The sequence below is a fragment of the Salvelinus alpinus genome, chromosome 15 (genome assembly GCF_045679555.1).
Source record: "Salvelinus alpinus chromosome 15, SLU_Salpinus.1, whole genome shotgun sequence".
NCBI classification, from domain to species: domain Eukaryota; kingdom Metazoa; phylum Chordata; class Actinopteri; order Salmoniformes; family Salmonidae; genus Salvelinus; species Salvelinus alpinus.
The window spans coordinates 33,376,646-33,404,247 of NC_092100.1; the positions used below are offsets into that span (position 1 = coordinate 33,376,646).

The 27,602-nt window shown below is 40.5% G+C and overlaps 1 pseudogene; it reads left to right on the forward strand.

The window, feature by feature from the left end:
* On the forward strand, window positions 1-27,185 carry LOC139539945 (mucosa-associated lymphoid tissue lymphoma translocation protein 1-like; annotated as a pseudogene).
* The last annotated feature ends 417 nt before the right edge of the window (window positions 27,186-27,602 follow it).

The following is a 27,602-nucleotide window of genomic DNA, read 5'->3' on the forward strand; positions in this document are numbered from 1 at the left end:
TCCGGGAAAAGGATGTTCTGTTTTTTGTTGATATAAAGTTTTGAGGATTTACAAGAGTTACATTCTCTACTATAGTTTGTAAAGGCCATCTTACATTCTCTACTCTAGTTTGTTTAATGCCATCGGGTGAATGCTGTTACAGACAGTGTGGCATGTGCATGGTGTTTGGTCGCATTTCAGGTATGTACAATACATTGATAACCGGTAGCCTACACAATAACCCTCTCTAACAATAGAAATGTGTTGATACATTTTCCAATACCATACTATTTGCCTGTTTGACTTTAGTTTAATTTAAGCATACCTCTCACAATTACAACAATTAACATAGGCCTAGTTGTTTTTAAAAATTATCTATGACAATAATTGAGTAATTATCAATGCACTCATAATTTTATAACATATATGTATTTTCTTGACTTCCAAGAGCTGATACACCATAACACAAAACATATGGGCTGAGTGTGCAAACAGGAATGTGTTGTGATTCTCTTGACCAGGGTTGCCAGGTTTGGCTTAAATTTTCAACGAAGACCACTCAAAATCAACACACAAGGCCTCAAAACTGAGGCAAAAAATGTTTTTGCGCAGCATTAGAGGAGTTGCCATATTTATCCAATAAACCCCTTTTCAATAACGCTATTGAGCTCATTTAGAAGAAATATCGATTTAACATGTAATGACAAGAAGCAAAATTCAGATTTCCATCAAAATAATAATTATTGCAAGCTAACGTGACTAAAGGAATTTGAATATGTAGCAAGAGAAAGGATAATTTGCCTTTATTAAACTCGCCAGATCATTTACCATCCATCAATGGATGTCCATTTAACTGGTTTGACTGCTATGAATAAGCAATAAGGCCCGAGGGGGTGTGGTATTTGGCCAATATACAATGCTAAGGGCTGTTCTTAAGCACGTTGCAACGTGGAGTGATATATTGGCCATTTACCACAAACCATGAGATACCTTATTGCGATTATAAACTGGTTACAAATGTAATTAGAACAGTAAAAAGTAATGTTTTGTCATACCCGTGGTATATGGTCTGATATATCACAGATTTCAGCCAATCAGCATTCAGGGCTCAAACCACCCAGTTTAGAATTGTAATTATCAACTATGTGGTTTGAGCCCTGAATGCTAATTGGCTGACAGCCGTGATATATCAGACCATATACCACGGGTATGACAGAACATTACTTTTTACTGCTCTAATTACATTTGTAATCAGTTTATAATAGCAATAAGGTACCTCAGTGCCTTAGACCGCTGCACCACTCGGGAGCATTTCTGGAAGTCCAGGTTCCATTTGCAGCGGGTGGTGTTTAGTTCCAGGGTCCTTAGCTTAGTGATGAGCTTTGTGGCCACTATGTTGTTGAATGCTGAGCTGTAGTCAATGAACAGCATTCTCACATAGGTGTTCCTTTTCTCCAGGTGGGAAAGGGCTGTCTGGAGTGCATTTGAGATTGCGTCATGTGTGGATCGGTTGGGGCGGTATGCGAATTGGAATGGGTCTAGGGTTTTCGGGATGATGGTGTTGATGTAAGCCATGACCAGCCTTTCAACATGAATAGTGAGGCAATTTCGAGGTAAGAAGTGCTTGTGTTGAAGAATAGCCTTCTGTAATAGGCTACTGAGGGGAGGACGGCTCATAATAATGTCTGGAATGGAGTCAATGGAGTGGTATCAACCACATGGAAACCACGTCTTTGATGTGTTTGATACCATTCCCTAGACTCCATTCCAGCCATTATTATGAGCTGTCCTCCCCTCAGCAGCCTCCACTGGGATGGGGGTATTTCAATCACAAAATCAAATATCAATAATATGGATATAAACTGAATATGCTTGTCAGCAACACCCAGCATTTTTTTTTTTTTTTACCTGTAGCCTAATCTGATTTAATATTACCGTCAATCTAATGCATTCTAACAACAGCTTCATGGCAAAAAGTTTTTTTTTTTTATAGAGCTATGACCATGGTCACAATTGATAACTTCCAATTGAATTACCTAAACATAGACATTAATAATTGCATAATAACACAAGGCTACAACAACAATAAACTGAAGTTATAGGCTACTTATTAAATCAATTTTCCAGCTCCAGGTAGGCAACACAAGTCGCACAAATTGATTAGCAATTATTATAATAAAAATGTTTCACCTTTATTTAACCAGGTAGGCCAGTTGAGAACACGTTCTCATTTACAACTGCGACCTGGCTAAGATAAAGCAAAGCAGAGTTACACATGGAATAAACAAACGTACAGTCAATAACACAATAGAAAAGTCTATATACAGTTGAAGTCAGAAGTTTACATACGCCTCTGCCAAATACATTTAAACTCAGTTTTTCCACAATTCCTGACGTGTAATCCTAGTAAAAATTTCCTGTCTTAGGTCAGTTAGGATCACCACATTATTTTAAGAATGTGAAATGTCAGAATAATAGTTGAGAGAATGATTTATTTCAGCTTTTATTTCTTTCATCACATTCCCAGTGGGTCAGAAGTTTACATACACTCAATTAGTATTTGGTAGCATTGCCTTTAAATTGTTTGACTTGGGTCAAACGTTTCGTGTAGCATTCCACAAGCTTCCCAGAATAAGTTGGGTGATTTTTGGCCCATTCCTCCTGACAGAGCTGGTGTAACTGAGTCAGGTTTGTAGGCCTCCTTACTCGCACATGCTTTTTCAGTTATGCCCACAAATTTTCTATAGGATTGAGGTCAGGGCTTTGTGATGGCCACTCCAATACCTTGACTTTGCTGTCCTTAAGCCATTTTGCCACAACTTTGGAAGTATGCTTGGGGTCATTGTCCATTTGGAAGACCCATTTTTGCGACCAATCTTTAACTTCCTGACTGATGTCTTGAGATGTTGCTTCAATATATCCACATAATTTTCCTGCCTCATGATGCCATCTATTTTGTGAAGTGCACCAGTCCCTCCTGCAGCAAAGCACCCCCACAACATGATGCTGCCACCCCCGTGCTTCACGGTTAGGATGGTGTTCTTCGGCTTGCAAGCATCCCCCTTTTTCCTCCAAACATAACAATGGTCATTATGGCTAAACAGTTCTATTTTTTTTTCATCAGACCAGAGGACATTTCTCAAAAAGTACGATCTTTGTCCCCATGTGCAGTTGCAAACCGTAGTCTGGCTTTTTTATGGCGGTTTTGGAGCAGTGACTATTTCCTTGCTTTCAGGTTATGTCAATATAGGACTCGTTTTACTGTGGATATAGATACTTTTGTACCTGTTTCCTCCAGCATCTTCACAAGGTCCTTTGCAGTTGTTCTGGGATTGATTTGCACTTTTCGCACCAAAGTACGTTCATCTCTAGGAGACAGAGCGCGTCTCCTTCCTGAGCGGTATGACGGCTGTGTGGTCCCATGGTGTTTATACTTGCATACTATTGTTTGTACAGATGAATGTGGTTCCTTCAGACATTTGGAAATTGCTCCCAAGGATGAACCAGACTTGTGGAGGTTTGCAATTGATTTTCTGAGGTCTTGGCTGATTTCTTTTGATTTTCCCATGATGTCAAGCAAAGAGGCAAAGAGTTCAAAGGTAGGCCTTGAAATACATCCACGGGTACACCTCCAATTGAATCAAATGATTTCATTTAGCCTATCAGAAGCTTCTAATGCCATGAAATCATTTTCTGGAATTTTCCAAGCTGTTTAAAGGCACAGTCAACTTAGTGTATGTAAACTTCTGACCCACTGGAATTGTGATACAGTGAATTATAAGTGAAATAATCTGTCTGTAAACAATTGTTGAAAAAATGACTTGTGTCATGCACAAAGGAGATGTCCTAACTGACTTGCCAAAACTATAGTTTGTTAACAAGACATTTGTGGAGTGGTTGAAAAACGAGTTTTAATGACTACAACCTAAGTGTATGTAAACTTCCGACTTCAACTGTACAGTGTGTGCAAATGAAGTAAGATTAGGCTGTTAAGGCAATAAATAGGCCATAGCGGATACTTTTAGAAAGAGAGGGTCCAGATTATCTAGCCCAGCTGATTTGAAGGGGTCCAGATTTTGCAGCTCTTTCAGAACATCAGCTATCTGGATTTGGGTGAAGGAGAAATGGGGGAGGCTTGGGCAAGTTGTTTTGTGGGGTGCAGATCTGTTGACTGGTGTAGGGGTAGCCAGGTGGAAAGCATGGCCAGCCGTAGAAAAATGCTTATTGAAATTCTCAATTATCTTGGATTTATCGGTGGTGACAGTGTTTCCTAGCCTCAGTGCAGTGGGCAGCTGGGAGGAGGTGCTCTTATTCTCCATGGACTTTACAGTGTCCCAGAGTTTGTGCTACAGGATGCAAATTTCTGTTTGAAAAAGCTAGCCTTTGCTTTCCTAACTGTCTGTGTATATTGGTTCCTAACTTTCCTGAAAAGTTGCATATCGCGGGGGCTATTCGATGCTAATGCAGTACGCAACAGGATGTTTTTGTGCTGGTCAAGAGCAGTCAGGTCCAGAGTGAACCAAGGGCTATATCTGTTCTTAGTTCTACATTTTTTGAATCGGGCATGCTTATTTAAGATGGTGAGGAAAGCACTTATAAAGAATAACCAAGCATCCTCTGATGGAATGAGGTCAATATCCTTCCAGGATACCCGGCCAGGTCAATTAGAAAGGCCTGCTCGCTGAAGTGTTTTAGGGAGAGTTTGACAGTGAAGAGGGGTGGTTGTTTGACTGCGGACCCATTACGGACGCAGGCAATGAGTCAGTGATCGCTGAGATCCTGGTTGAAGACAGCAGAGGTGTATTTAGAGGACAGGTTGGTCAGGATGATATCTATGAGGGTGCCCGTGTTTACGGATTTAGGGTTGTACCTGGTAGGTTCCATGATAATTTTTGTGAGATTGAGGGCATCTAGCTTAGATTGTAGGACGGCCGGGGTGTTAAGCATATCCCAGTTTAGGTCACCTAACAGTACAAACTCTGAAGATAAATGGAGGGCAATTAATTCACATATGGTGTCCAGGCCACAGCTGGGGGCTGAGGGGGGTCTATAACAAGTGGCAACAGTGAGAGACTTATTTATGGAAAGGTGGATTTTTAAAAGTAGAAGCTCGAACTGTTTGGGCACAGACCTGGATAGCATGACAGAACTCTGCAGTAGATTGCAACTCCATCCCCTTTGGCAGTTCTATCTTTTCGGAAAATGTTGTAGTTGGGGATGGGAATTTCAGAACTTTTTGTGGCCTTCCTAAGCCAGGATTCAGACACAGCTAGGACATCAGGGTTGGCGGAGTGTGCTAACGCAGTGAATAAAACAAACTTAGGGAGGAGGCTTTTGATGTTAACATGCATGAAACCAAGGCTTTTACAGTTACAGAAGTCCACAAATGAGAGCGCCTGGGGAATAGCAATGGAACTGGGGGCTACAGGGCCTGGGTTAACCTCTTCATCACCAGAGGAACAGAGGAGGAGTAGGATAAGGGTATGGCTAAAGGCTATAAGAACTGGTCGTCTAGTGTGTTGGGGACAGAGAATTAAAGGAGCAGATTTCTGGGCGTGGTAGAATAGATTCAAAGCATAATGTACAGACAAGGGTATGGTAGGATGTGAGTACAGTGGAGGTAAACCTATGCGTTTAGTGGCGATGAGAGAGGTTTTGTCTCTGGTGGCATCAGTTAAACTAGCTGAGGTCTCTGCATGTGTGTGGGGTGGGATGAAAGAGCTATCTAAGGCATTTTGAGCGGTACTGAGGGCTCTACAGTGAAATATAACAATAAAAACTAGCAATGTCTCCAGTGATATCGTCATTTCAACATATTTATTGTATCAAGTGTTAGACAAGTAACCTACAATGGCATAGACATTAATAGGCTACTTGATGACCAACAGATGCAAATGTATCATTCTCCACGTTTATTGTGAGTTTCATTGTGGACTTTTCCCCAAAACAGAAGCACGCAAGGGAGTTCCATAATTTCCATTTAAAATTTCCAACTGCGCAGCGCTCGAGACCCAAGAACTGAGCATGCAGTAAAACCCTTTCCTTGCATGCAGTTAAAACCACCTTCGAGAGAATTTATGTAATGCGCACTAGTGCGCCTAAAGTCGTTTCCCAGTGCTTTGTCGCAGTTATTTCTCGATGTGCATCAGTTCTTGCATATTAATACTGTATGTTTTATGGAAAAAGGGTTGGAAATACGTGTCTCCATAATGAAATTGGCCTGTCTACAACTGGTAAAAAGTTGTCAGGACATGCTGCAGTGCTCTCTCAACACCCACACACACCCCTCCGGCCCTCCCCTCCCCTCCCCACCACTCACACACTCAGCAACAGCCTTCCTCACTGCCTGATAGTCAGCAGCAGCAGGTCACAGGGAAATAGATGTTCTTTTTTGTTGTTGAGAAATGCCATGATGGCATGGGTTGAATTTAGAAGTAGCCCAAAAACCTGGTAAATTTTCATCCATGACATCTTTTTCAAATTAACTAAATGTCTGTAAAACTGCGCACAGGTCAACCCTGCTCTAGACACTTACAGGTTATTAATCTTATTGGTCCAGTTAGAGACCATATCATTTAGAGTCACAATTTGAGCTGTAGACTATAAAGGACATTATTTGGCCCTAATTTTACAGCCATTGATAAACTTGCAAATGTTGATAGTAGCCTATAATTGTTACTACTCTGTAGTAAGCCATTTTCAGGAAGCTGTCCAGTTTGGCTGACCTTTTATTAAAGCACAGATTGTTTTGCAAATATGCTACCCTACCTACCAGTCTTCTTGAAATAGATTCATTGTTCCTTGTGTTATCGTGTTTGTCACATGCGCGGTTGTGAAATGGGAAGTGGGGAGAAAATCTATTAGTGACACTTGTGCGCACATTGTATGCACATTTGTTCCATGTGGCCCTTATCAGACGTCATCTCCATGACATGTTCCTGTGATTTTTGGCTGGATCTTGACTTGTTTTAGTTGATACCCTGTTCACTCACCTCTGGCACAACTGATGCTCATATTCTGTCTTTTGCTTATTAGGTAGCACAGTGCAGTAATGACCTGAACAGATCATACTTGAGGTTCAGAAGTTCTTATTTCACGGTGAAGTGATGAAAAACATGATCAGAGGTGTGTATTTGCCCTATTTATTGTGCAAGTTAACTATGTTCCATTTGATCAGTACACTGACATAACATTATTTTGAATAACAAAACATAGTATTATGTTATATAACTTAACCTACAGTAACTGTGAAAGGGGCTATCTATTTTTAGACTTATAAATTAATGATGTATACATAGTGATTCTTGAAGAATATAACTTCATGAGCTTAGTTCAAATGTCACACCTCATCAGAACCCAAAATATAAGGTTGTTTTACTCCAATGTTTGTAAACATTGTAAATGTTAACAAACACTGCATAGCCTAAAAACACTAATGCTGATATCATGGATGGTAAGCCCTTGCATCCATATCTGTCTATGGCCCATCCCTCAGGTTTTTACCAACACAGAGGCTTTGTTATAGTTTCAACTGCGGATTGGCCCTTTAATCACTTATCACTTTATAAATTTACATTTTCAGACATCGTCATTGTGCAGCATCCTGTTTCTGTGTATGTACCACTGAACTATAAGGTGACTCTGAGTGTGAGAGCAGAGGGAACCGGTATCCTGAACTACCAGTGGTTCAAGTCTAGTAAAGAGGAGGTATGTGGTTGTTGAGGATTTTTGTTATTCTTGTCTGACACAGTATTATGTTGTCAATTCATAGAGTAACACAGTATATATCCAATGAAATGGTTAATGTTTTTTAGGTATTTGGTGGGACCAGAGCAGATCTGATTGTCACAGCCCAGAGGTCTCAGCTCTACATTTGTCGCGTGAATGACCAGTTCTGCAACTGTGTGTTCAGTGAATGGGTCAAAGTAAAGGTCCTGGACATTGCTAAACCAGGTATAGGAATCTCCTATATTAGTTACCAGTTCTAAGATAATAACATGTTTGTAATACAGATTATTAAATCTTATTTGATAAATTTAGAGCACTATTCTGCCTATAATGTATTGCTATTGCATTTTTTCTTATTTTTTTTCTTCAGGTCTCCCAGTAGCATGGCGAGGGGAGCCCCATATCGCTGTACACCCTGCACCCCAGACTGTCAGACAAGGGGAGAGACTCACCCTCAGCTGCACTGCCTTTGGCATTCCCACCCCTCACTACCAGTGGTACAGAAATGGACATCCTCTGTTGGGCAAGACCACGGACACACTGCAGGTAACACCAGTGTTTATTTACTCCTGCACTGAGGTCATCGTGTTGACTCTGTCTTATCATTTGCTGGCTGCGATACCATGCTTCACCACTCCTATTTAGTGATATAGTGGTAAAAAAATAGGTGTGAAAAAAGGCGAAAAAAGTAACTCTCCCTATATTTTCAATGCAATTTCCCACAGAAAGTGAGTGACAAGTGCCGTACAAAAAAAAGTGGGTTAACTGTGTTTACTTGTGTTTACCCTCCACTACACCACTGGTCCTATGTAAACATTGTAATTTAGAATAACTTAGTTCATATTTAACATGAGGTTTAAATTCTAGGAGAGAAGTCTTATGTGTATGAGTAGAGCCAAACAGTGATGTGAATGCATTTGATTGTGTCCCTTGTAGATAGAGAATGCAGAGTCAGACCATAGAGGAACATATCTCTGCTATGTATCCAATGTTCTAGAGGAGAGATGGACAGAGGCAGCTGATGTTGAAATAGGTAAATGGAAGTGGGATGCTACTTGAAGGGCATCTGGGCAACAAAAAGGAAATAATGTTTACATGAATTGAACATACTGTGAATGATGATGTCATATAGCCAAGTCTTTTGTGAATGCTGCTCTGTAATTATATACAGCTGTGCAATAGTGAATATGAAACTCTCACAGTAGCACATGACATAGCACTAGCAGCAGTTATTTTACGTTTTCAGTGTCATGAGCTTTACTATTAGCGTTTTATATATTCCCTGACAAAGTCTACCACATAATTCACTGGAAAGTAATTCCCCACTTTTCACTGAGCTAGTAAGTTCAGATTTCTGCACATCTCTCCCACAAGTGGGTCTTTCCATTCCACTGACGATTTAAGGTACTTTCCCTTTGTTAAAGACTGTACTAGAAGTTTTCAGGCTCTAAAAAGTGGTCAAGGAACTAGCCTTTGGATGTAGGTTCCCCTTTGTATGTGTTTTCTACATGTTGGCACATCAACAACATTCATATTTCAAAATCGTAATGAATTTGACCCAACCAGTTTGAATGAACACTGGGAGTCCTTTTACACTCTCATATTGCTTTTGATCTTGTTTGTTGTGTTAACAGATTGAAGTGTGAAGTGTTAGGTTATGCACCTTTGTCTTTTATTATTTTTCCATTTCTTTTAGTGCCATCTAATCAACTCACAGGTAAGGGTCACTGGAATACAGTATCCGTTTGAGGTATTTTTAGAATGCGGTTTGAGCATTATGTCATTGAAGTGGGGAACTGTTGTACCAGTATTTCCTGATATGTGTGGTTTCATGTTTCTATAGTATAATTAATTAGCTGTTCTCAAAGTACAGTAAGGTGACCCTGATTACAAATTCCACCATGGTCTTTTCATCCAGCTACTGACAAAGTGGCCCTGCTTATTGGTAACCTCAACTACTCCCACCATCCGGACCTGATGGCTCCCACTATGGATGTCCATGAGCTGGCCAACCTGCTGCAGCAGCTGGGCTTCAGAGTGGTGTCTCTACTGGATCTCACCAGGGAGGAGATGCTGGCGGCCATTGACAAGTTCCTTCTCCTGCTTGACAGGGGCGTGTATGGTGAGTTCAATACTGTACAGTATTCAGGTGGTTACATTACAAGGGAGAATGTATTTTGAATTGAGGGTTTTTCAGAGACTCTAGAAAGCTAATGATGACACTATTCACTGAAAAGGTGCAAATGCATACAAAAATATTTCTCTGTTAAGCTGAAACCAGACATCGTAGTCTTGTTAAGCTCCCTTTAAACGTATTTCTGCCCGTTTTGGTTGATCTAGCATAATCCTATGCTGCTGTTTAGAGATCTTATTAGTAGCTTGGTGTGAGAGTGTGGTTTAGCATGCAAATAAGAGGTGGAAAGGAGAAGCTTGGGCCTGTAGTGTTTGGAGCGAGATGCCTTGCTATGTATAGCTGTTTCCAGTGGTGTGAAGTACTTGAAAGTACTACTTAAGTCGTTTTTTGGGGTATCTGTATTTTACTTGACTATTTATATTTTTTACAACTTTTTACATTTTCCCTGACACCCAAAAGTACTCATTACATTTTGAATGCTTAGCAGGACAGGAAATTTGTCCAAATAACACACTTCTCAATAGTACATCTTTGATCATCCCTACTGCCTCTGATCTGTCTGACTCACTAAACACATGCCTCGTTTTTAAATGATGTCTGAGTGTTGGAGCATGTCCCCTGGCTATCAGTAAATGTTTAAAAAATATATAAAAATGTATGCTGTCTTGGTTGCATAATATAAGTAATAAAAATGATTTATACTATATATTTTAGCAATTCTATTTACTTTTGATAATTAAGTATATTTGAAACCAAATACTTTTATACTTTTACTCAAGTAGTATTTTACTGGGTGACTTTCACTTTTACCTGAGTAATTTTCTATTAAGGTATCTTTACTTTTACTCAAGTATGAAAATCGTGTACTTTTTCCACCACTGGCTGTTTCTGAGGCCTGTAGCACTTCTACTTGGCAGATTTATTTAGCACCTGTAAAGGGCCTTTAGCAACCTAGCAACTGTCAGCTTATCTTCCTTTTTATATTTGAGTCAAATAAGAACATTACATTTTATGTGGCATGTAAACATTTGAAAGAGTTTGACATTTTCTGTCTCATCTAATAATCCATGCTTGTGTGTTGTATGGCTGTTATAGAAAACGAGGTCAGCTTAATATGAAAACCAATCTGAAAAGTAGCGATCTAGATTTTCTAGGAGCTTTAAGGACCTGCACAGTTTACAGATTCAAAACATGCTACCTGAAATTACCCTGCTTTTCCTGTTCACGCCATGTAACATGCGTTTGCCACGGATTTGATTTTAATCTGATTAAGCGATCAATGCTAAATAACTAAATAATTATTTTGGTGTATAACTGATATACACACAAAATATACAACTAACATAATGCTATCCCCCACAGCCCTGTTCTACTATGCTGGTCATGGGTACGAACGTTTAGGGAGAAACTATCTGGTGGCCGTAGACGCTCCACAACCATACCGTCCAGAGAACTGTGTCTGTGTACAGAGGGTCATGCGCAAGATGCAGGAGAGACGGACTGTATTGAATGTGGTCTTACTAGACACTTGCAGAACATGGTAGGCCTCCTGATGGACACCTCATGTCATTGTTTGTTGCTCTACAGTGCCCTGCAAAAGTATTCACCCCCTTGGTGTTTTTCCTATTTTGTTGCATTACAACCTGTAATTTAAATGGATTTTTATTTGGATTTCATGTAATGGACATACACAAAATAGTCCAAATTGGTGAAGTGACATGAAAAAAAAAAAACGGAAAAGTGGTGCGTGCATATGTATTCACCCCCTTCGCTATGAATCCCCTAAATAAGATCTGGTGCAAACAATTACCTTCAGAAGTCACATCATTAGTTAAATAAAGTCTACATGTGTGCAACCAAACTGTCAAAGGATCTGTCACATGATCTCAGTATATATACACTTGTTCTGAAAGGCTCCAGAGTCTGCAACACCACTAAGCAAGGGGTACCACCAAGCAAGCAGCACTATGAAGACCAAGGAGCTCTCCAAACAGGTCAGGGACAAAGTTGAGGAGAAGTACAGATCAGGGTTGGGTTAGAAAAAATATCAGAAACTTTGAACATCCCATGGAGAACCATTAAATCCATTATTAAAAAATGGAAAGAATATGGCACCACAACAAACCTGTCAAGAGAGGGCCCGCTCACCAAAACTCACGGACCAGGCAAGGAGGGCATTAATCGGAGAGACAACAAAGAGACCAAAGATAACCCTGAAGGAGCTGCAAAGCTCCACAGCGGGGATTGGAGTATCTGTCCATAGGACCACTTAGAGCCATACACTCCACAGAGCTGGGCTTTACGGAAGAGTGGCCAGAAAAAAATAAGCAAACATGTTTGGTGTTCGCCAAAAGGCATGTGGGAGACTCCCCAAACATATGGAAGAAGGTACTCTGGTCAGATGAGACAAAAATTGAGCTTTTTGGCCATCAAGGAAAACGCTATGTCTGGCGCACACCCAACATCTCATCACCCTGAGAACACCATCCCCACAGTGAAGCATGGTGGGGGCAGCATCAGGCTGTGGGGATGTTTTTCATCGGCAGGGACTGGGAAACTGGTCAGAATTGAAAGAATGATGGATGGCGCTAAATAAAGGGAAATTCTTGAGGGAAACCTGTTTCAGTCTTCCAGAGATTTGAGACTGGGACGGAGGTTCACCTTCCAGCAGGACAATGACCCTAAGCATAATGCTAAAGCAACACTGAAGTGTTTTTTTAACTTAGTTTCCACCATAATTTGCAAATAAATTCATTAAAAATCCTACAATGTGATTTTCTGGATTTTTTTCTTCTCATTTTGTCTGTCATAGTTGAAGTGTACATATGATGAAAATTACAGGCCTCTCTCATCTTTTTAAGTGGGAGAACTTGCACAATTGGTGGCTGACTAAATACTTTTTTGCCCCACTGTATATATATAACCAAATTCTTTGACTTTTGCTCAAGTAGTATTTTACTGGGTTACTTTTACTTTTACTTGAGTAACTTTCTATTAAGATATCTATATTTTTACTCAAGTATGACAATTTATTACTTTTTCCACCACTGCTAAAACAGGTGTTAAGTTGCATATTTTTATTTTCAGGTACAACCAAGATTGCATAGCTTCTGAAATCAGGCCCTTGGTACCAATGGGAAACACAGTGTATGGATATGCCACGTATGTATTTTTACTCTATGTAACAACAATTGATTTATGAGTGTTCATTCATGGCCTGAAATCTAAATGACCTGCCTTAATTAACAGATGTGAAAATGCAGAGGCTTATGAGGTACAGGACGGAGGGAAGAGCACCGGAATCTTCACTAAATATCTGAACAAGCACATCCTGCAGCCAGAGAAAGTCACCCACATCCTAGAGCTGGTGTCTGAGGGTCAGTGTTCTTGTACGATAGGCCTTGCTCTTGTGGAAGCCATTTTAACATATATTCATTGCATTTTTTTAATATCAATATTTGTATTGCTTTATATCAATAATGGAATTTTCTATATCAATTATTCAAATGTTTATATACAGAAATGAATTGCTGATATCAATAATAAAAATTATATTTATAATTACATTTTTTATATCAATAATTACCCATTTGATTCATTGGAGAAACCCATTTTGATAATAAAAAAAAAATCAATCATTCAAATTATTTATATAAAACATTTAATTATTGATATATATTTTATTTGTAGATATACATTTTATTTGTTGATATTGCTCATAATTTTAAATATAAAACACTCAAATTACTGAATTATTATTATTATAGTGATAATTGGAATTATTGATATCGATAATTCCATTTTTTTATTTTTCCATTTTTTAAATTCATTATATAAGAAAATTCAATTATTGATATAAAAAAAATCACCCCTGAATCCTATGGGGAGTTATTGATATAAAACAATGGAAGTTTTGATATTGAAAATCTGAATTATTGTTATTGAAAATGACATTACTGATATCAAAAATACAATTATTGATATAAAAAATATATGAATATTAGCATATATTTAGCACAATTAAGACTTAAACCTGTATTTAAATTGTATCTAAACATTTATTCAATTATTTTCCATTTCTAAAGGAAAAGAAAATGATAGAAAATAAAAAAGACAAAAAGAAAATGTCTTGATTACAAACTGTATGTCTTCACACCCCATAGTTAATACTTGGTGGAAGCACCATTGATAGCCATTACATGTGTGAATCATTTTGAAGAAGATGAGTATTGTGGTGACAGCAGCATGTTATGGGTATGCTTGTTACTGGCAGGGACTGGGGAGTATGTTAGGATCAAAATAAATATCAAAGGAACAGGTAAAAAGTTAGAGGAAAACCCGCCATAGTCTTCTGAAAACCTAACCCGGCGACAGTTTTATTTTTCAGTGGAACAATTACATAAATTCTAATGCCAAAGACACACCACAATGGCTTTCCATGAAGTGTTGAGTGTTCCTGAATGGTCTAGTAGTCTCAATCTTCACCTAAATCTGCGCGAAAATCAGTGATAACATAAACATTGAGTATTGCTGTCCATCAATGATTCCCAAGCAATTCCTTGAGCAATTTTGACAAAAACAATAGATACAGTGGGGAGAACAAGTATTTGATACACTGCCGATTTTGCAGGTTTTCCTACTTACAAAGCATGTAGAGGTCTGTAATTTTTATCACAGGTACACTTCAACTGTGAGAGACGGAATCTAAAACAAAAATCCAGAAAATCACATTGTGTGATTTTTAAGTAATTCATTTGCATTTTATTGCATGACATAAGTATTTGATACATCAGAAAAGCAGAACTTAATATTTGGTACAGAAACCTTTGTTTGCAATTACAGAGATCATACGTTTCCTGTAGTTCTTGACCAGGTTTGCACACACTGCAGCAGGGATTTTGGCCCACTCCTCCATACAGACCTTCTCCAGATCCTTCAGGTTTCGGGGCTGTCGCTGGGCAATACGGACTTTCAGCTCCCTCCAAAGATTTTCTATTGGGTTCAGGTCTGGAGACTGGCTAGGCCACTCCAGGACCTTGAGATGCTTCTTACGGAGACACTCCTTAGTTGCCCTGGCTGTGTGTTTTGGGTCATTGTCATGCTGGAAGACCCAGCCACGACCTATCTTCAATGCTCTTACTGAGGGAAGGAGGTTGTTGGCCAAGATCTCGCGATGCATGGCCCCATCCATCCTCCCCTCAATACGGTGCAGTCATCCTGTCCCCTTTGCAGAAAAGCATCCCCAAAGAATGATGTTTCCACCTCCAAGCTTCACGGTTAGGATGGTGTTCTTGGGGTTGTACTAATCCTTCTTCTTCCTCCAAACACGGCGAGTGGAGTTTAGACCAAAAAGCTCTATTTTTGTCTCATCAGACCACATGACCTTCTCCAATTCCTCCTCTGGATCATCCAGATGGTCATTGGCAAACTTCAGACGGGCCTGGACATGCGCTGGCTTGAGCAGGGGGACCTTGCGTGCGCTGCAGGATTTTAATCCATGACGGCGTAGTGTGTTACTAATGGTTTTCTTTGAGACTGTGGTCCCAGCTCTCTTCAGGTCATTAACCAGGTCCTGCCGTGTAGTTCTGGGCTGATCCCTCACCTTCCTCATGATCATTGATGCCCCACGAGGTGAGATCTTGCATGGAGCCCCAGACCGAGGGTGATTGACCGTCATCTTGAACTTCTTCCATTTTCTAATAATTGCGCCAACAGTTGTTGCCTTCTCACCAAGCTGCTTACCTATTGTCCTGTAGCCCATCCCAGCCTTGTGCAGGTCTACAATTTTATCCCTGATGTCCTTACACAGCTCTCTGGTCTTGGCCATTGTGGAGAGGTTGGAGTCTGTTTGATTGAGTGGGTGGACAGGTGTCTTTTATACAGGTAACGAGTTCAAACAGGTGCAGTTAATACAGGTAATGAGTGGAGAACAGGAGGGCTTCTTAAAGAAAAACTAACAGGTCTGTGAGAGCCGGAATTCTTACTGGTTGGTAGGTGATAAAATACTTATGTCATGCAATAAAATGCGAATTAATTACTTAAAAATCATACAATGTGATTTTCTGGATTTTTGTTTTAAATTCCGTCTCTCACAGTTGAAGTGTACCTATGATAAAAATTACAGACCTCTACATGCTTTGTAAGTAGGAAAACCTGCAAAATCGGCAGTGTATCAAATACTTGTTCTCCCCACTGTATATGTTGCCCTAAGAGTTGCGTAAAGCTGGTAGAATCTTATTACTCCGTACGGGAGTTGCAGCGATGGGACAAGACTATAACTACCAATTGGATACCACAAAATTGGGGAGAAAAAGGGGTAAAAAAAGAAAAAAAAGAAAATGTGGAGTAGGTTGTATACATCAGTAGGAAAAATATCAAATAAAATTTTAAGGCAGCAAATGTCAAGACTGTGCAAGGGGTGTGTATACTTTCAATAGGCACTGTATGTTGGAGCATGCAAATGTAATACCACCCCCATGAAGGTCTTTAAAATATAGTTTTTATATCAATAATTCAGTTATCGATATCAAAAATGTGAATACTTTATATAAAAAAATATATGATTGATATAAAAATATATATATACTGTATATTGATGTATGCCGGTGGCTTTGCTTTTAGTACTTCCCTCTAGTGGCCACATTCTGCAGTCTGTGTGACTGACATTTCAGGATGGATGTTTTGACATACTATTAACACCAATCCATGACTCACATTGAAAACCCCAGGGTTTCTTTTGATGAATAGGAAAATTACTTTTGACAAAAATGACAAGATATTATGCAAGAAATACTAAATTCCCTGCTAATAAGAGCAGAAGTGTGGCTTTTGGCTCCATTGCTCCTCTATACGAGATGTACAGCAGTGTCTGTAAACGGGGTCAGACAACGTGTTGTTGTCTACTTGTTGGAGTACAGACATGTTGACATCTAAATGTTTATCCGTCACTGGCTACTCCCCCTGGTGTTTACCCTGCAGCAGGTAGCAGTGGGCGGAGCTTGGAGGGGTAAGCATGCTGTCCCCACTGGGTGCTTGTTTGTTTGTTTGATGGGTCTCTCTGGTAACATGACTTTGTGCGACAGAGCTGCATTAGCATGTGACCTCATTCTCTAGAAATTCACACTGTTGGCCATAGCACAGCAGGAAACCTGAGAGGGGTAGAGTTAAAGACAGCTGCTCTGCCGTGTGTGTGCGTGTGTGTGTGTGTACCTCCCTACACTGCTCTCCTGTGGTCACTCAGATCCAGTGACAGTGATCCTGCATAGCTTAACACAGCCCATCAAAGGGGGTGGTGGCACAGTACTGTATAGGTTGACTGATGAATTGTCAGTGGCTGTAACAGTCGAACCTTGGCACAGAACCTCACGGCTTAGATTAGAGATATTTGCTGTATGTTAAGATTTCTCAGATGAGTTGCACCACTACTCACAATAGGTTTTATTTCAGGGTTACAGCTGAAATACATTTCTGAAAGTGTTACAATTGTATCCATGTCACTGAAGTGACAGATCACATCACAATCAGATTATGAGACCATTTTATGAACAATAAACACAGCGTTCCCAGAAACTCATTTGAGGAATTATGATCTATGTCCTTCTTGTCTTAGACTTATTTATAAATGGAAAAATAGTTGATGTTGAACTGCTGTCCACTCAACTCTAATAGAAACATGGCGAAGACAGTGTCACGAATGACGTCACGGAAATGACAGGACCAAGGTGCAGCGTGGTGAGCGTACATTTCTTTTAATGTTATAAATGTCGCCAACAAAACAAGAAATACCAAAAACGAACGTGAAGCTGACTAGGGCTATACATGCCATTATCACAGACAACTACCCACAACTAAGGTGGAAAAACAGACTGCCTAAGTATGATTCCCAATCAGAGACAACGATAGACAGCTGTCCCTGATTGAGAACCATACCCGGCCAAAACATAGAAACAGAAAACATAGAAATATATTTCGGTGGCGGCTCCGACGCAGACCCCGCTCCACCTCTGGCTCCCCCCACTTTGGTGGCGCCTCTGGACTGGGGACCCTCGCTGCAGGCCCCGGACTGGGGACCCTCGCTGCAGGCCCCGGACTGGGGGCCGTCGCTGGAGGCTCCGGACTGGGGGCCGTTGTTGGAGGCTCCGGACTGGAGGCCGTCGTTGGAGGCTCCGGACTGGAGACCGTCGCTGCAGGCTCCGGACCGCAGATCAATACTGGAGGCTTCGTGCCATGGATCCTCATTGCAGGCTCCGGGCCATGGACCATCACTGGAGGCTTCGTGCCATGAATCATCACTGGAGGCTTCGTGCCATAGATCATCACTGGAGGGTTCGTGCCATGGATCATCACTGGAGGCTTCGTGCCATGGATCATCACTGGAGGCTTCGTGCCATGGATCATCACTGGAGGCTTCGTGCCATGGATCATCACTGGAGGCTTCGTGCCATGGATCACCACTGGAGGCTTCGTGCTATGGATCATCACTGGAGGCTTCGTGCCATGGATCATCACTGGAGGCTTCGTGCCATGGATCATCACTGGAGTGAGGAGACGTATGGACAGCCTGGTGCGTGGAGCTGCCTCGTAAGCACGAGGAGTTGGCTCAGGTCTCCAACCTGACTCAGCCAAATCCTCGTGTGCATCCCCCCCAAAAAAATTGGCCTCCCGGTCTTTCGTGCCAGCCGTGACCCTGTGTAATCCTGGGCCCTTTTACTCGCTGCCTCCGCCTTCCTCGCTGCTTCCACCTGCTCCCACGGCAGGCGATCCTGTCCCGCCAGGATCTCCTCCCACGTCCAGGATCCTTTCCCATTCAGGATGTCCTCCCATGTCTAGTCCTCCTTACTACGCTGCTTGGTCCGTTTGTGGTGGGTAGTTCTGTCACGATCGTCGTCAGGGTGGAAATGACCGGACCAAGGTGCAGCGTGGTCAGCGTACATTTCTTTTTATTTATGAATGTCGCCAACAAAAACAAGAAACAACAAAAACGAACGTGAAGCTGACTAGGGCTATACAGGCCACTAACACAGACAACTACCCACAACTAAGGTGGAAAAACAGGCTGCCTAAGTATGATTCCCAATCAGAGACAACGATAGACAGCTGTCCCTGATTGAGAACCATACCCGGCCAAAACATAGAAACAGAACACATAGAAATAAAGAAACTAGAATGCCCACCCTAGTCACACCCTGGCCTAACCAAAGGGCGTGACAGACAGCTTGCTTAAAATATGTACTGATGCCAAATCCTCTGCAAGGCTAAGAGTAAGCCTGTATCCAGACACCTGAATATGATTTCAGTGTATCAGTTTCTGATCTGGCCAGCAATGCCTTTTACATACATGCCTTTTGCCTAAACATTTCTATAAGTTCACTCTTATCATGCACATGTTTATAATTTAGGAGCCTTTACATCAGTCAAATAGTATTATTATTTTCATTTCAGTCCTACCATTAAATCCTCCTTAAGAACAGCTGTTACCTCGGTTGCATAGGCTAACCTTTAACCTGTTCCTCAGATCTGGGCAGAGACCCTTTCGTCACAGGCAAGCAGGCGGTGGAAATCAAACACACGCTAAAGGAGCCTCGCTCCCTCACAGATCCGATCAGGACCACCGGCCACACTGGAGAACTACACATGAGAGACGCCTGCTGGAGACAGGCCAACGGTAAGCTTTAACACACCAAAATATCCCCAATACAGACATGATCTTTACCCCATTTTTCACAATTGAAATCCAAAGACACTATTGATAAATGACTGTGTGTATGTCAAGTGCTGTTTTTATTTCAGATGTTTTAGCCATGGTGTATCTTTTTCTTTGAAATCGTGTAACTGTTAAGTTAGTTTCTTGCCCTAAGCTAGTCTTAACAAGAAAGAGGAAAAAGCACTATTTTTCAGTGTTGTATGTGACATGGTTGTGGCTGTTATCATGTACAAACAGTGTGGTTTAGCATGAGTAATGACCATCACACCACCATTCAAGGTTTTACTGTTTATTTGTGGTGATAGCAGAAAGCGAACTTGTTTGTATATTTAAAGTCAGCCTTCAGCTTATTTCACTCACAGTGTACCAGTATGTATAACATAAGGGAATATACTTTTGTCTTCCCCATCACATAAAAACGTACTTATCTTATATTCTTTCTTCAAATAGAATTTTGTCGTCACTGAAGTTCTTCAGAATCCCCATATATATTTCTGGCTCAGATTAAATGGGAAGAAATAGTATCTGCTACTATAAACTTCTTCAAGGACAAGATGACGACCTTTAAAAGCAGCATTTCTTAACATGGCTGCCTAACTTTCTTATCACGTGTATCTAGTCTGCATTCCAGAGATGCTTTGTTGCGTAGAATTTGTATCTTAAAACTGTCTTTCTATGTGATGTCCTCCCACACAGAGCTACCACGTCAGAAGTTGCTTATTTTCACCTGTGGAGTTGAGGTGGAGGTCAGCTTCTCTGCCTTGTTCTCCAACGTCATGGTTGCTTTTGGCACAGTGAAAACCACTGGACCCAGAGCCCAGGACTGCACTATCACTCTGAGGAGCACACCTGTGAGTGACATCTTCACTCTTACTTACCGCTACCTGCCACACTACCTAGAGGGCAGGACATGGTGTACAAACAGCCCTTATTAATAAGCAGTTTGATTTAGTTGCATGACTTCACATGATACTACACATAAATATTTGATTAAAATTACTTTTTAACTCCTTGTGAGACCTGAGAAATATATGTAACCCTGACAACAAAACTGAAAACCAAAGGTTAGGAAAAAGTGTTTAGGTGCTAAACTTTAGAAGGTTCTAAGAGTGGGTTCTGCACAAGGTGTATGAACTATTTCCTGTTGTGGTCACATCTCAATGCTAAAACTGTTGTATAGATATTTATCTGATCCTGACATGGCATTACTCTTTATAATTTTGAAAATGTATTGCTCATAAAACAATGTTTTATATATATTTAGTATATGAAGCTACAAAGGCTGTCAAGAGTGCACATGTAATCATCTCCTCTTTCTTCTGTACACTCGAGACAGTGGTGGTTGGTGCCATTTAAGATGAGGGAGAACCATTTTTTTTATGAGCATGGCCTTATTTCTATTACAGCATATTGGATGACTGTCCTTCATATTCCATTCACCCAGCTCAATGTAACATTGATAGGTTTAAGCTACCACATTATACACACATTTTCCCTATACCCATCATGAGGTTGCTACAACCTAGCCTATGAATGCAAAATTACAACGTAGGTGCACAGGTCGAGAGAAAAATTAGAGTTATCAAGGTGACAAACATTTAATACCGCCTTGCACACTCTTGCCGGCATCTAGCTGATCTAGGGTGTAATCATTAGTCTAACAGTTGCAAACGAGAGTTTCTATTGGACAAATTCAGGTATGTTTATCCCCGTTATGTTCTGTTTAAGAAAAGTTTTTCAACAGAATCGACGGCATGAATACACCCCTGATCACTCGCACACATAGTTCACTTTCATAGCAGCCACATACAAAGCATGATCAATTTAATCATTGTATAATTCCTTCTCGTCTCTACACTGTCTCCTCTTCTCACCTTTTCCCTTCATGTATGGACTTCAGAGCAAAAATCAGCTGTCTGTGACTAGGCTAAAAAAAACTTTCCAAGCCCAACCTTCATAACCGCTAACCGCTACACAAAGCCTACATCGTTGTCGCCATATTAGTTAACGTTATAGTCATTACTAACGCATTACTAAACCCACTACAATCATGCATTACAGTCAGCAAGCAGTTTAGCAGTTACACCGGCGGGTCCCTGTGGCAATAAATTAATAAAACCAAAAGCTTACCTTGACTTGGAAGAGTTCCAATGTTGGATAGCCATAGCCAGCTAGCTAACATAACATCCCTCTCTGTTTGAGCCGGGTGTTTGAGTAGGCTAAACTAGCTAGCTGCATTTGCTAGCTAAGTGAAAGTAAAAATTAAAAAAATACAATGAAGTATAGCTCTCTCTCTTTCTCGCGCGCATCTCCTTAATTTTAAAGAATTGTTTTATTATTTTTTTTCAGTTGAGAACAAATTCTTATTTACAATGACGGTCTAGGAACAGTGGGTTAACTGCCTTGTTCAGGGGCAGAACAACCGATTTTTACCTTGTCAGCTCGGGGATTCGATCTAGCAACCTTTCAGTAACTGGCCCAACACTCTAACAACTAGGCTACCTGTTCAACTATTGTGTTTCTCTCTCTTTGAGCCTACTCACTACATTTTATGCACTGCAGTGCTAGCTAGCAGTAGCTTATGATTTCATAAATGGATTCATTCTCGGATCCTTTGATTAGGTGGACAACATGCCAGTTCATGCAGCAAGAGCTCTGATAGGTTGGAGGACGTAACAATTACTGCTAGTGTCCCACCTCTACAACAGCCAGTGAAATTGCAGGGCGCCAAATTTAAAACAGAAATCCCATAATTCAAATTCCTCAAACGTATTTTACACTATTTTAAAGATAAACTTCTTGTAAATCCAGCCACAGTGTCCGATTTCAAATGGGCTTTACAGTGTAAGCACACCAAACGATTATGTTAGGTCAGCACCTAGTCACAGAGAACCATAAATGGCACTCACAGGACTTCATCTTACACAATAAATGTGTGTTTTGTTCAATAAAGTTAATCTTTATGTCCAAAAACCTAATTTGAAATTGGTGTGTTATGGTCAGAAATGCATTGTCTCAAACAAACATCCGGTGAAAGTGCAGAGAGCCACATCAAATTACAGAAATACTCATCATAAACATTGATAAAAGATACAAGTGTTATTCATGTAAATATAGATAAACTTCTCTTTAATGCAACCGCTGTGTCAGATTTAAAAAATGCTTTACGGCGAAAGCACACCTTGTGATTATGTTTGGTAAGCGCAAAGTCACAGAAAAACAATCAGCCATTTTCCAAAGAAGGAGAGGTGTCACTAAAGTCAGAAATAGCATTATAAATATTCACTTACCTTTGATGATCTTCATCAGAATGCACTCCCAGGAATCCCAGTTCCACAATAAATGTTTGTTTTGTTCGATAAAGTCCATCATTTATGTCCAAATACCTCATTTTTGTTCGCGCGTTTAGTACACAAATCCAAACTCGGGAGGCGCGGGCAAGTCCAGGCGAAAGTTCAGACGAAAAGTCATATTACAGTTCGTAGAAACATGTCAAACGCTATATAGAATCAATCTTTAGGATGTTTTCATCATAAATCTTCAATAATGTTTCAACCAGAGAATTCCTTTGTCTTTAGAAATGCAATGGAATGCAGCTAACTCTCACGGGCATGCGCGAGACTGAGCTCATGGCACTCTGCCAGACACCTGGTTGAAACAGCTCTCATTCTCTCCTCCTTCACAGTAGAAGCCTCAAACAAGGTTCTAAAGAATGTTGACATCTAGTGGAAGCCTTAGGAAGTGCAATATGGCCCCATAGACACTGTATATTCGATAGGCAATGACTTGAAAAACTACAAACCTCAGATTTCCCACTTCCTGGTTGTTTTTTTCTCAGGGTTTTGCCTGCCATATGAGTTCTGTTATACTCACAGACATCATTCAAACAATTTTAGAAACGTCAGAGTGTTTTCTATCCAAATCTATTAATTATATGCATATTCTAGCTTTTGGGCCTGAGTAGCAGGCAGTTTACTCTGGGCACCTTATTATCCAAGCTACTCAATACTGTCCCCCAGTCCCAAAAGTTAAATCAATGATTTGGTGACATATTTATATTAAGTATAGTTTTATCTAAAAAGGATATGTTTTTTAATGTTTCACTATTTTTATTTTATTACATTCACTGAGGAGGATGGCCCTCCCCTTCTTCCTCTGAGGAGCCTCCATTGAGGCATACAGTGCATTCAGAAAGTATTCAGACCCCTTGACTTTTCCAGATTTTGTTATATTACAGTCTTATTCTAAAATGGATTCAATTGTTTTTTTCCACTCATCAATCTACACACAATACCACATAATGACAAAGCAAAAACAGTTTTTAATTTTTCTTTGGGGCAAATGTATGAAAAAGATTGAATAAAATATAACATTTACATAAGACCCTTTACTCAGTACTTTGTTGAAGCACCTTTTGCAGCGATTACAGCCTGGAGTCGTCTTGGGTATGACGCTACAAGTTTGGCATACCTGTATTTGAGGAGTTTCTTCCATTCTTCTCTGCAGATCCTCTCAAGCTCTGTCAGGTTGGATGGGGAGTGTTGCTGCACAGCTATTTTAAGGTCTCTCCAGAGATGTTCAATCGGGTTCAAGTCTTGGCTCTGGCTGGGCCACTCAAGGACATTCAGAGACTTGTCCCGAAGCCACTCCTGCGTTGTCTTGGCTGTGTGCTTAGGATCGTTGTCCCGTTGCAAGGTGAACCTTCGCCCCAGTCTGAGGTCCTGAGCGCTCTGGAGCAGGTTTTCATCAAGGATCTCTCTGTACTTTGCTCGTTCAACTTTCCCTCGATCCTGACTAGTCTCCCAGTCCCTGCCGCTGAAAAACATCCCCACAGCACGAGGCTGCCACCACCATGCTTCACCATACGGATGGTGCCAGGTTTCCTCTAGATGTGACACTTGGCATTCAGGCCAAAGAGTTCAATCTTGGTTTCATCAGACCAGAGAATCTTGTTTGTCATGATCTGAGAGTCCTATAGGTGCCTCCAGGCAGGCTGTCATGTGCCTTTTACCTAGAAGTGGCTTCCGTCTGGCCACTACCATAAAGGCCTGCTTGGTGGAGTGCTGCAGAGATGGTTGTACTTCTGTAAGGTTCTCCCTTCTCCACAGAGGAATTCTGGAGCTCTGTCAGAGTGACCATCAGGTTCTCGGTCACCTCCCTGACCAAGGCCCTTCTCCCCCGATTGCTCAGTTTGGCTGGACGGCCAGTTCTATGAAGTCTCGGTGGTTCCAAACTTCTTCCATTTAAGAATGAACTGTTCTTGGAGACCTTCAATGCTGCTGTAATTTTTTGGTACCCTTCCCCAGATCTGTGCCTTGACACAATCCTGTATCGGAGTTTTATGGACAATTACTTCGACCTCATGGCTTAGTTTTTACTCTGACATGCACTGTCAACTGTGGGACCTTATAAAGACAGTTGTGTGCCTTTCCAAATCATGTCCAATCAATTGAATTTACCACAGGTGACTCCAATCAAGTTGTTGAAACATTGCACCTGAGCTCAATTTCGAGTCTCATAGCAATGGGTCTTCATACTTATGTAAATAAGGTATTTCTGTTTTTTATGTTTAATACATTTGCAAAAATGTCTAAAAACTTGTTTTCGCTTTGTCATTATGCGGTATTGTGTGTAGATTGATGAGGGGGAAAAAATATTTAATTAATTTAGTGTAATTAATTTTAGGCTGTAACATAACAAAGTGTGGAAAAAGTCAAGGGGTCTGAATAATTTCCGAATGCACTGTATCTTATGAACAGCACAGTTATTTTCATAGTTTTCATAGTCTGCCTTATGCGCTCTCAACTTTCATGACAACCTTGCTATTAGAAATGGCTGAAGTGAGAAACAAGAGCAGGACATTTTGGCACAACAGTTTATCAGGTTTCTGCTTCTGTGAAGTAATAATTCCTTGGAGCATACTGACACCTAGAGGTTTAATCCATTATGTTCTCCCTACTTAATCCACTAGTCTGGCACTTGTTATGCACTTTGTAAAAAAAATAAAGTGGGTATGACAGTTTTTGCTGTAGTTGCCTGATGTATCTTATTCCTGACTTCTGTGTTTAGGCAATGGAGGATATATTCTCTAGTCCTGGGAGGTCAGGTGAAATGGACTCTCTGTTGCTAAATAACTTGGTTGCTGAAAACCCTGACTGTAGCCTCAGACTTTGTGGCCTTCAAAAGCTTCAGGTAGGTTTACTATATCTGGGACCATATATTTAATATTTGCAATTATATGTCTAGAAATGTATAAATTCAATCCGTATTATGTTTTTCTCTCTCCCTGTTGTAAAGGGATCCTTAGTGATAAAGGTGGACCTACACTATACCCACATGGACAGGAAGCTGCGGCTGCAAGAGAGCAAACAGCTGGACATAGGGAAGCCTCTGGTGGCATCCTGTGATCTGCACAGGGGACAGCAAGCAATGGTTGGCCAGAGACCAGATGGTGCCCCTGCCCCAGAGTATGGGACACAGCCGCATCTCACACAGCAAGCAGCGCCCACGTCAGACATTGGGCCAGCCAGGCCGTCCCTTCACTAAGAGGGCAGAGTGTGCTGCCAAAGTCCTCACTGCAAGGAGCAATGAACCAGGGGAGAATGATGAGACTGAGCCTCAAGACTTTACCTCTTGATTTCCCCTCTCCACGTCTATGGAAAAAGGATAGTCTAGTAGTAGTGACTAGTGTAGTCCATCAGATATTTGCTGTTTAGGCTTTAATCAATGCACATAATAAAATCAGCATGATACATTTCCTTTCTCTGGTTAAATTCTATCTGTTTAATTGTGGTTATAAGGTGTGTATGTACTGTATACATGGGTGCATGTGAGTTTGAGGAGATGACATTCTGGATTATGTTCCTCTCAATAAGCACTATTGTTCTGTTCTCAGCATGACACTCAAAGAAATGCAATATTTATTATTTAAATGATCACAGAATGAAATAAATTACACAATATAATGGGACAATATTTTCATGTTGCACATCTTTTAGTTGTCCCATTAAATGGTTTCAATATCTGTATATACAATTTATAGTTGGTTAGAAGTTTTTAAGTCATTGAAATTTGGAGCTATTGAAATTGAAAATATTGTCCCATGTACAGTGCCTGTACAAGTATTCATACCCCTTTACTTATTCCATATTTTGTTGTGTTACACTCTGAATTCAAAATGGATTAAATTGTTTTTCCACTTACCCATCTACACACAATATCCCATAATGAAAAAGTGCAAACATGTTTAGAAATGTTATCACATTTATTCTGAATGAAATATGGAAATCTAATTTGCATAAGTATTTAAAACCGAGTCAATACTTTGTAGAAGGACCTTTTGTGGTGATTACTTGCACATGTCTGTAACAGCTTTGCACATCAGGATTTAGCGATTTCTCCCATTCTCCCTTGCAGATTTTCTCAAGCTCTGTTAAATTAGATGTGTAGCACCGGAGAACAGCAAACTTCAAGTCTTTCCACAAATGTTCATTGGGATTCAGGTCTGGGCTTTGTCTGGGCCACTTAAGGACTTTCACATTCTTGTTCTGAAACCATTCCAGTGTTGATTTGGTTGTATGCTTGGAGCCAATGTCCTGTTTTAATTAAAATATTCAACAGGTGTGCCTTGTTAAAAGTTAATTTGTGGAATTTCTTTCCTTCTTAATGCGTTTGAGCCAATCAGTTGTGTTGTGACAAGGTAGGGGGGTATACAGAAGATAGCCCTATTTGGTAAAATAATAAGTCCATATAATGGCAAGAACAGCTCAAATAAGAAAAGAGAAATGACAGTCCATCATTACTTTAAGACATGAAGGTCAGTCAATCGGGAAAATGTCAAGAACTTTGAAAGTTTCTTCAAGTGCAGTCGCAATAACCAACAAACGCTATGATGAAACTACCTCTCATGAGGACCGCTACAGGAAAGGAAGACCCAGAGTTACCTCTGCTGCAGAGAATAAGCTCATTAAGGTTACCAGCCTCAGAAATTGCAGCCCAAATAAATGCTTCACAGAGTTCAAGTAACAGACACATCTTAACATCAACTTTTCAGAGGAG